We start from the raw sequence: 8,336 nt of genomic DNA on the forward strand, positions 1-8,336 counted from the left end.
ATATATATATATATATATATATATATATATATATATATATATATATATCTATATACACACATACATTCTGTATATACACACATATGCAGTATACATATACACACACACATATATATATATATATATATATATACACATACGCTATATTACAAATATATACGTATATACATATGCTTTGAGGATAACAAGCTCTTGATGTGTACTTTATCGAGTGCTACTTGTCTGTAAAAATTCTCATCACTTCCAGGTGGAAGGATGCGTCTTTGACTTTGTAGCCTACTTCAAGCATGTGATTTGGCAGCAGATGTTAAATTGAAGATAAAAACTAATACGTGCTTGGGAAGGCAGCCCTAAATGATATAGCAGAGGAACTGCCAAAATAGTGCACTAGTAATATGAATATGTAATCCATAAGGATATAAAGCAGGTGCTACTGACCCTGCACATTATCAGAATCGCACAAAATCAGAGGTTCATTAGGTCCTTTGTCTTTTTGCACCTTAAAATTTGCATGACAAAAATCAAACATTTTTGGGTAAAAAAAAGTCCATCACAATCAGTCTTCTGTACGGCATTTCTGGCCTCTACATCTTGATGACAGCACACGTCTAAGTCTCGCTGCTCCGGTTTCTGGTTTTGGGGAAGTTATTCATGCCCACAAATAGCAATTAGATCATTAGCATTTAGATAGCATATAGGTATTCTTAAAATGAAAGGGAACGTGGAACTATTGCCCCTATTTTTAATGGTAATTTGTAAAAGTGTGTCTCAAAAGAATGTCAGGAAGACTTACTGGGAAGGCAGATTATATTTTAAAGATCAAACACAAGGAAGGGTCAATATCTCGGAATCATTCTGTAATTCTGTGTGACTTTGCAGGAATAGAATTGGACAGGAACAATATGGAGGCAGCAAATTAACTCCTAATAAAGGGTCAGATGAACTAACTGACAAATCAGCTTTTTCACTTCAGGTACTGATGGGCTTCTTCCTAAAATCTTTCTTACACTACAGTCTCCAGAGACATTGTCACAGTCTTGCAGTCAATAAATTTGGCTCTGGGTTGAACAAATACAAAAAAAACTCTCAAAACACTGGCATATTAAATATTATGCTACTCAGGAGAATTCTCTGCGTGGCAGCCAAGGCAACAATCATTAGATAATTTTACCAGACTCCTGTAGCTTTGGTCCAGCACCATCTTCCTGTCAGGCCCTCACAGCATGCTCCTGGCTAGCTCCACCGCACCCAGGGAGCTGTAAGAAAACAACCATTTTGAATTCACCAAGTAGACAAAGAAGTGCAGTGTGGAGGAATGGACATATTTGACTTAGCTATAGTTCCATACCGAAGCGCCGTCTGAGTGGTCAAATGAAGGATTAATTAGTAGAGAAAAATAATGTGTGACTTTAGTTAACAATTAGAAGGCATCGCAGAAAAGTGATTTAACAGGTTCAGGAGGCTTAAATACTGCTTGCAGTGATTAACAAATTACATTTCACATCCTTCTTCCTTTCCCTGTGGATTGGAAAATTGCATGTTAGCACATTGCTACACTCCCCTATGGATAAAGTATTCTTGCAGCATTTCTTTTAGTTTGTATGCATTAGGTAATTGTCTTCCCCTACAGTGTGACCAACAGCAGCAATGGTCCGTATAAAGCAGCAGCCTTAGCTAAGTAACTTTAACCCCATCAGTCCCGGTTGAACGTTGTGTTACTGTTCTGTAACGTAATGAGCTACCATATCTGACACCTTCACAATTCTAATAAAATGCTTGAAGTAGCCATGTTTTCAAGGCAAACTTGAATTACACATGGATTCATAATCCATTTTAAATCCTGCAACTACTCACTTTAAATGCAGCTTCAATTTCAGTAGTTAATCTAAAAAAAAGCACTACATGCATGTTCTAAGCTAATGCAGGTTTCCTGACCACACCCATCATGGACCGTGCAAGGAGGGTAGCCTTAAAATAACCACATTACATTAATAACCACATTACACATACACTATTACATTATTAAAAAGGCAACCTTACATTATAATAATTACTTACAGTTACAAACCTACTCAAAGCAAGAATTAGGTAAGTACAGAATGGTCTAACAACCGTATTTCAAGGGAAATTGGGTTACAGGAACCTTACATTCATCTAGGAGTTACAATTATGTCATAATGTATAGTGCCTCCTGGCCATGGGCGAAAAAGGTTCATCAGGGGACTCTTTACTGTAAAGCAATATAACTCTTAGAGAGAGAAAGCCTTGGCATCCAAACCGGACAGCGTATCAGATAGCCATCTATATTTCAGGGCCACAAATATGAACAACTGTGTAATATGTACACCTCCTTGGAGGGATTGTAGGTCAATGCCGGGGTCGTTAACCTGATCCATCTCTGTAATGTGTAGAGCCAAGGCATCAAACCATTTGGACAGTTGGGATCGGGAGCTTTTTTTTCTTTTCTTGCTCCAGTTCAATAATAAGGTGCTGACTCCTCACAGTAGGGGGCGCTCTCTTCTGCCTGAGTGACTCATGCAGTAAATCACAAAATATCCCAGACGTGAGCTTTGTGGTCTGAAGCTAATCTGGCATGCAAGGGGTGGAGTAATGGAGGACATCCAGCAAGAAGACGAACAAAAAGTCACTTTCAGTGGTGAGGGCAGCATGTACTCAAATACTACTACATATACATTTTGAGGTACTGGCACTTTACTTGAGTATTTCCTTTATATGCATCATTATACTTCAACTCATTTCAGAAGGAAATGGATCACATATTTAATTGAGGATTTTTGTTTTTATTGGAGTAGTTTTTTTTAATTGTGGTACTGATAATTTGACTTTTTTAAAAGGTCATGATATTTATTCACAACTGCACACTTTAACCTCACGTTAAATATTCACTATGGAAAAAAAAATAAGTGTCATATCCGGAATCATTTTCTGAATTGAGTCAGGAATACATGTTTATAACAGAAAATAATGTAAGGCCATTGATTTTCAGGTAGAAAAAATTAAAACTTATAACATTTTTCTTCTTGTCAAAATTTGAAATGGGTCAATTTGACCTAAATACCATACAAGGGTTAAAGGAAAATGCACGCTAGTGATGAATGAAAATGAATGACTAATCAAAACCCCCCATATGCTGTCTTTTACAGATCACACTGATAAAGCAAAAATAAATAAATGAAATAAACAGTGCCTTCTGCTACGACTACTGACCTAGAACAAATCACAAAATATTCCCACCTTTATCCCCTCTCCATTTGGATCCTCTCATCTCCTCTCTGCTCATTGATAATCTGTATGACTGATCCATTGGGTCCCACCTGCTATTAAATGTCAAGGGTGAGTGTCCTTGACGTGCACACTCCCTGCAGACTTACTGGCAACCTGCGAGGGTGACACGCCAGCATTTTCTCAGACATGGTTGTTTGGTCTCTCCAATAGATTCTAGCAAAGGGACTGTGATGTCAATAGTGATTCCTTTGAGAATTTCCCACTCCTCGTGCTGTGACATCCTTAGTCACAATGGTCTCAGTGTTGCATGGAGGTGATTATTAATGCTCCCTGCTACTACTGGACAAATATATGTGGAAATAAGTGCCAAATGCTGCAAAAGAGGGTAAAAAGCAGAACTTTTACAAAGTATGTATTTGAAGGCTTTTTTTTCTTCTTTTCAGCCCAAATAATAATATTAGGCAACAGATGTTTAGAGACAGGGAGTCTCTTGCAGGACAAACTACAACTTTGCTACATTCTTTCTTAGCTTACTGCTCTATTTTATTTGCATTAAAATGTAAGGACATTTGTCAAAAACTCACATGTTGCATTCCTGGCATTTAGTACATTTTATTATACACAATACGAACCAACTTATGCATATTTTGTGAAGACAATGGGAGTTTTTCTTCCCAGATGAGGTATACATTCGTCTACATACCTGTTTGTTTGTAAGTTTCAGTTCAATCACTTTGAGAATGCAAAATCACAAATGTTGACTGAACCCTCATCACTTACATACAAAACTGAGAATTTCAAGGGAATTAGTGAACTACATAGATGGAAACTAGTGACAAATGATTCATACAAGTCAGATTGGTCACAGCACACAACAATAAAGTCATAAAGCCAGTCAAATAACAACACAAACACACAAAAGGGAATCAGCGCAGCTCAGGAGCCCACCATATATCATTTAGTTCTGTCACTTTCTAATTAATACAACACTGGCCGACTTTTAGTGATGCACCTGCAAGAAGACCATTAGAAATGGAAGTAGATATAAAACTAGGCCTACAGATGAAACGACACCTTACACACTATGTCGAGAAGACAACTCAAATCTCTGGAAACAGGCATATACTACATTCCATTCAAAATACTTTCTAAATCATTCTATGAAGCATCTTTTCTTTTACCAGTCCTTCAAAACCCTTTTTACACTTTACAACAGAGAAAAGCCTCACCTTTGATGTAGTATGGTTTAGTATCGCTGTAAAACTTTAAGTACAGCCAAGTAAATAACTATGTATAAGGGCACTCAGTATTTTAAACATAGCATTCTGTCAGCATTGACATTTAGGTTCTAGGGCAAGTATTCTTTGATACAGCCTTACTGTATTGTACTTCAATTGTAAGCCCTTCTTAGATACAAAAATGTTTCACTCAAAGTAACTTTGTGCGTGTTTTTTTGATAAAAAGAGCAAACAGAAAGAACATCAAATGTCAAACCTCTAAGAACACGATCACTTAACGTCTCTTCTCTTGTGATGCTAATGTCTTGCTGTCATGTCACCTGCTTTAAACCAGAAGAAAAAGCCTTAGGGGGGCTGAGATTACTTCACCTTTTTGTATATTTCCCAATGGAATTAGAGGTTGATGCTTGTGCATGATGTCATTGATTGTGGACCATCCAATATGGGTTCCTGCTGGGAAGCTGGAGCTCCAACTGTGACTGTCAGGGCTATGTAATGCAAGACTGGGTGATTTCATTGCAAGAGCACAGAGACCATAGATGACACTGTGACATGGCAGCAGATAATACAACTAGACACGTTAATATAGGATATGGGGAAAATGGGCTTCATTGAAAATGAATTATTATTTTGTGTATTTTAATGTTTTACCAAATGCACTGGGTTGTTTTGCAAGTAAATTATTCTTTATTGTTATGTGATATTTGCAATAACCAATTCAAGTTTCTTTCCAGGCCATATATATATATATATACACACACACACACACATGATGGGGTTTGAAAGTTGGGGCACCCCAGGGAAAAAATTGTATTAATGTGCATAAAGAAGCCAAGAAAAGATGGAAAAATCTCCAAAAGGCATCAAATGACAGATTAGACATTTGTATAATATGTCAAAAAAAAAGTTAGATTTTATTTCCATCATTTACACTTTCAAAATAACAGAAAACAAAAAAACAGCATCTGCAAAAGTTTGGGCACCCTGCAGAGTTTATGCCTCGTACCCCCCCTTTGGCAAGTCTCACAGCTTGGAAATGCTTCTTGAAGCCAGCCAAGAATATTTCACTTCTTGTTTGAGGTATGTTCGCCCATTCTTCCTCACTAAAGTCTTCCAGTTCTTTGAGATTTCTGGGCTGTCTGTCACTCGCTGCTCTTTCAAGGTCTAGCTATAGATTTTCAATTATCTTGAGGTCAGGAGATTGTGAAGGCCATGGCAAAACCTTCAGTTTACGCCTCTTGATGTAATCCACCATGAATTTTGAGGTGTATTTAAGATCATTATTCATTTGTAGAAGCCATCCTCTCTTTAAATTCAGCTTTTTCACAGATAGCATCAAGTTAGCATTCCAAATTTTGCAAATTTGATTGATCCCCCAGTTGGACAGAGGTTATTTTCATTAAATTCTATGCCTTTCTTCTCAAAACATACCTTTGCTCCTTCTGGCTAAAAAGTTCTACTTTAACATCATCGGTCCACAGAACTTGTTCCCACAATGCATCAGGCTTGTCTATGTGTTCAGATACAAACTTCAAACGCAGATTTTTGTGACGGAGACGTAGAAGAGGTTTCCTTCTGATGACTCTTCCATGAAGACAATATTTGTACGAGTATCTCTTTATAATGGAATGGTGTACCACAACTCCAGTGTCTGCCAGGTCTTTCTGGATGGATCGTGCAGTCAAACGTGGGTTCTGACTTGCTTTTCTCACAATCCTGCGAGCTGTTCTGTCTGATATTTTTCTTGGTCTCCCAGGTCTTGCTTTAACTTCCACTGTTCCTGATGACGGCCATTTCTTAATTACATTCCATTGGACATAGGACATTGGCATCTGAAAACGCTTTGCTATATTCCTATAGCCTTCTCCCGCTTTGTGAGTGTCAACTGTTTTCAGTTTCAGTTTTCTAGACAACTGCTTAGAAGAACCCATGGTGCTGATTTTTGGGGCAAGGTCAGATAAGTCTGGGCATCTACAACCTTAAGATTGACATCACCTGGTCTTTCCAAACGATGATTGTGAACAATCCATGACACTGTCAGGTCTCAGCTTTCCAAAGGGGGGGTGCATGCTATAAACTCTGCAGGGTGCCCAAACTGTTGCAGATACCATTTTTTTGTGTTCTGTTATTTTGAAAGTGTAAATGATGAAACTAAAATCTAACTTTTTTGTGACATATTACACAAATGTATAATCTGTCATTTGATTTTTCCATCTTTTCTTGGCTTAATTATTACCTGGTGTACCCAAACTTTTGTACCCCACTGTCTATACATATATAAGTTCCAGAAGGCTGAAAGAAGTCCTTTATCAAACATTTTGAGAGAAATTATGACAAATCTATGCATGCAGTCAAATGAATCATACTGACAAAAGAAGCAAAGTTGTTGGACCTTACATTTTTCACTACCTTTCAGACAAACCAAATCAACCGCAGTCAGTTTGTCTACAGAACAAAAAAGGCACCTTTATTGAAAAGCTGCTCCAGCGTGATAAAAAAAGCCCTTAAAGCAACAAAAAACAAATAAAACCTGAAAACATTTTCTTTCATCTTGATCCTTGGGGAAATACGGCTTGGGGTAAGACAGAGCGAAGTTTCGGATCTCTGAGAAAATAGGGCATGAAATCTCAAATACATGTGTCAGGATCCTGGGAAATTTCAATGCTTTTTATCACACACACTTGTTTCTTGGAGACACTGAGAAGCGCTTGGCCACCAAGTGCCTCATTCTCCCCCTGAAATAGCCTGGTCCTAAATAGTCTGATTGGAGTGTGGGATGCACAGGGTGGGCCTATCTCTTCTGAGAAGGGGAGAGAAGCGGAGTGGGGAGCAGGTGCAGGGGAAACAACGATCGATTGGGTTGTCCACAGATAAAATAAGAAATCAAGGGGTTTTATGTGGCACCACTCCCTGGCAAGCCTTCACAGAGTCCAGGAGATTAGAAAGTGAAGTTCCCAGAAAACAGACAAAGGGCATCATTAAACATTGGCTCTAGACTGCTTACACTTTTTCTCTTAAGTGCAATTTGATCTTTGGCTCCCTTTTAAATCCAAATGTTTGAGAAGAAGGGGGCGTTTCTGAGGCTGACTGAAAGCCAATTGTCTTTGTCTTTGCACAAGACATGCACTGACTTTGGAAAAATGAGCTCTAGAAAAATAAGGAGCAGTTTCCTCTCTGCCTCTCTCGCATTTATTCAGTTTTCTGTCGTGCAAGCTCATTAGTATCACAGTAATGCTTTAGCACATTGTGTCTTAATTGATGACACAGGCTTGTGTTGCTTCACCAAGAGCATCATGGTGTGCTAAACACGAAAGACACAGGGACACAAGGGACAAACTGTGACCTGTGGAAAGGAGCTGATTTACTTCAGATTAGTGCATTTCTTTAAGCTCATGGAACGATTATTTTTCAATTAAGCACAATCCTTTCAAAGGCTATGTTTCTGCAGTTGCTATGTAATCTGTGCTTTGAAAACTCAGGTTGCCTTCCACATCCTGCACAGCCTTGTGTCATTTCCCTCACTAATGTAAATGGACTGTATTTATTTAGAGCTCTTCTAGTCTCCACGACTACTCAAAGCACTTTTACATGGAACAGGAACCAATCAGCATTCATACAATGTACAAGGTGCCACAGGCTCATTAAATCCCTCACACACATTTACACTCCGATGGCGCAGCATGGGGGGCAACTCGGGCCCAAGCACACTTCCACATGTGACTACAAGGCCAGGGATCGAACCAGCAGCCTTCCAATTGACAGGCAACAACACTACCTCTGAGCCACAGCTGCAATCAATTATAACTCTGTAAGTGTTTCACTTTTTTTTTATTAGGGCTTAAAAACATGATG

This window comes from Etheostoma cragini, chromosome 19 (assembly GCF_013103735.1).
Source record: "Etheostoma cragini isolate CJK2018 chromosome 19, CSU_Ecrag_1.0, whole genome shotgun sequence".
Lineage (NCBI taxonomy): Eukaryota > Metazoa > Chordata > Actinopteri > Perciformes > Percidae > Etheostoma > Etheostoma cragini.